The sequence below is a fragment of the Halichoerus grypus genome, chromosome 5, assembly GCF_964656455.1.
Source record: "Halichoerus grypus chromosome 5, mHalGry1.hap1.1, whole genome shotgun sequence".
NCBI classification, from domain to species: Eukaryota; Metazoa; Chordata; class Mammalia; order Carnivora; family Phocidae; genus Halichoerus; species Halichoerus grypus.
In genome coordinates, this window is record NC_135716.1 from 106,002,802 (window position 1) to 106,005,908 (window position 3,107).

General features: G+C 38.2%; 1 non-coding gene across 1 annotated transcript; it reads left to right on the top strand.

Annotated features, from left to right (window-relative positions):
- Positions 1-1,147: 1,147 nt before the first annotated feature.
- On the top strand, positions 1,148-1,249 carry LOC118555926 (U6 spliceosomal RNA). Its single transcript, XR_004927229.1, has one exon. It is a non-coding gene; the product is annotated as a U6 spliceosomal RNA (small nuclear RNA).
- The last annotated feature ends 1,858 nt before the right edge of the window (positions 1,250-3,107 follow it).

Consider the following 3,107-nt stretch of genomic DNA (forward strand, 5'->3'; position numbering starts at 1 on the left):
CAAGCTAGGGTTGGTCCAGCAGTCTGAGGTTCCTCAGAGACTCCACATTTACGGTCCAGAAATGGAGAGAAGAAACAGCAGCTGGTGGCAAAGTAATCACTGAAGCAGGAACTTTTAAAAGCATAGAGGACCCCAAACTCAACTTTGAAGGCAGGCAGAGACACAAGGTGACATTATTGTAAGTGATCCCTCGTTCCATATATCATTCTGTAGTTTAGATTCAGGGAAGACTCTTTAGATCCCAGCAAGAAAAATTAAACAAATGCTGAGAGAAACTATTCATTACTGAGAACAGATGATGCTTTAAAGAGCTGATTGATTGGTTTACCTGACATCTCATTTACTTTTGTACACAATCATAAAGTAAGAGTTTTCTAACACATTGCCGGTGTGTAAGCCATTAGTTTCCAACTAAACCAGGAGACCTGTTTGAAAAATGAGTCTGAGAAGAACCATTTCAGATTATATCATTTTTTTTCTTGCACTGTACAGTAATATGGCTTCATATTTACCAAACGCATTATCATGTCAGAGCCAAGAAAACTAACAAATAAATTGCTATTCTACCACAAATTCATCTTGAATGAAGGAATCCAGGTGGTCATAAATAAGCATTTTCCCAAGCTTTATTCCTAAATCAAGAGTGAAGTTTGAGATACCCTATAGGGTAGAGATACCCTACCACCTACCTCAATTCAACATGTTTCAAGAGGCTGACGTAAATAAATTGTATGAAAACTACACATCTGTGGCACTCATCGCCTCCCCAGGCAGTCAGGCCATGTCCTGTTATGAGATGAGAGAGGTTTTGCAGAGTTGAAAGAAAATTTGCAAATGTGTCAGGGAGCTCAGGTTTTCCTCTCAAGCATGACTGGATGGCACTAAATTATTGGGTCCTTTGTCCCAACACAAGCATCCTTCATGACCTCCATTCAGGCCTCAGAGCTAGTTTCCTTCCTGCAAAATGGTCTTGATATCCCTTTCCAGGAATCTCTCACAACAAGGAGTTGAAATCATAGAATTAGAGTCTGGCCATTCCAGGTTAGGCAACTTCCTCTTGTTCCCTAGAGAAAGGAATGAAAGGTTACTGATAAATGCATCAATTCATCATGAGTGTATATATGAATGGATAGACAACAATCTTCCTGTGCTCCCTTCAGCAGCACATATATTAAAATGGCAACAATACAAAGATTTGCATGGCCTGTACAAGAATGACCCACAAATTCATGAAGCATTTCATATTTTGGGGGTGGTACAGGCTTCCTTTATGGAATGAATAAACCATGGGAATAAAAAGCACAGCAGAGGGAATACAGTCAATGATGTTGTAATAGTGTTGTATGGTGAGAGATGGGAGCTACATTTGTGGGGAGGATAGCATAACATATAGAGAAGTTGAATCATTACATTGTACACCTGAAACTAATGTAATGTTGTGTGTCAACTATACTCAAAAAGTTAAAAGAAAAAGAATCTCCTTAAATCCTCTGAATTTAGAATCCTCAATAGCTCTATGTTCTTACCTAACCCTGCTCCTGTGTAAATGAACTAACAAGTAATTTAGAGCTCCATCCCTGAGAAGTTGCTGAATCAAAAAGGACGTATTTAAACTTAATTGCTCCAAATCCTTACCACCCCCCCCCAACTACTCCACTAACAGGGATACTGACTAGGTGAAACTCTTAAGAGAGATTATATGAATATAATAACATTGATCTCAACGTCTAGGTGAAATCTTAATCTCTCAGAAATATTTTTCACTCAGGCTAGAATATGCTGGATCTCAATGGATCTCAACTCTTCAAGACAAAACAAAAACAAAACAAAAATGTTTCATTCATTTATTGTTTTTTAGTCTGTGGCAGTTTCAAAAAAAAAGATTGGAAATTCTCTGATACTGCTCCTATGGAGGAATCTGCTCTGTGTCCTCTTCCCCTTGAATAAGGGTAAACCAGTGACTCACTTGTAACTCACAGAATGCAGAAGTGACTCTGCATGACATCCAAGGATGGATCAGAAAAGATAACACAGCTTCTGTCTTGTTTACTGGTACACTCGTACGTGGGGCCTTGAACTGCCATCTAAGTAGTCCTATTACCCTCAGAGTGTTATGCTGGAGAGCCCACGTGTAGTCACTTTAGCCAAGAGCCCAGTGAGGGCTCAGCAAACAGCCAGCAATTCACATTCACGTGAGTGCAACATATTTGACATTATGCCCAGTTGGTCCTTCAGATGACTGCAGTCCCAGCAACAGCTGACTGCAACCACGTGAGACTCCCCAAGAATTGCCAACATGAGTCCGTCTTAAATTCCTGATTTACAAAAAAATTCTGAACAAAAAGAAAATGTTTATTTATTTATTTATTTATTATAATTTATTTATTTATTTTTTTAAAGATTTTTTAAATTTATTTATTTGACAGAGAGAGAGATAGTGAGAGAGGGAACACAAGCCGGGGGAGTGGGAGAGGGAGAAGCAGGCTTCCCGCCGAGCAGGGAGCCCGATGCGGGCCTCGATCCCAGGACCCCGGGATCATGACCTGAGCCGAAGGCAGACACTTAACGACTGAGCCACCCAGGCGCCCAAGAAAATGTTTATTTTAATATGGAAAGTTTTGAGGTACTTTGCCACATGGCATTTGTAACCAAAAGACAATTTTCCTGAAAAGATTTAACGCAATTTACAAAGGTAGAAAAACAATAGGGTGATATATATTAATATTTATTTTCATCATGCCATGCTTTTCATTTTTGGATTTAATGATCATATAACTTTTAGAAATGCAAATGGAAATATTTTGCTTGTCATTGGATATCAATAAAGTAACATATAGTATATAATGTATAACTTACCAAGATGTACTTATTGCCTAATTTGTTTGCATATTTATTGGATGACAAATATAAGGATATATTCTTTCAAATTAAACTATGATCTTCATATGAATCTTTTATTTTGACTGGGGTAAAATTTACATACAGTGATTTTATATAGAAAACTTGATGAGATATGACAAGTGGGACAGCCCCATAATTAATAGGCCAACAAAGATATGGAATATTTAAACCACTCCAGAAAGTTCCCTGTGCCCTCTTTGCGGTCA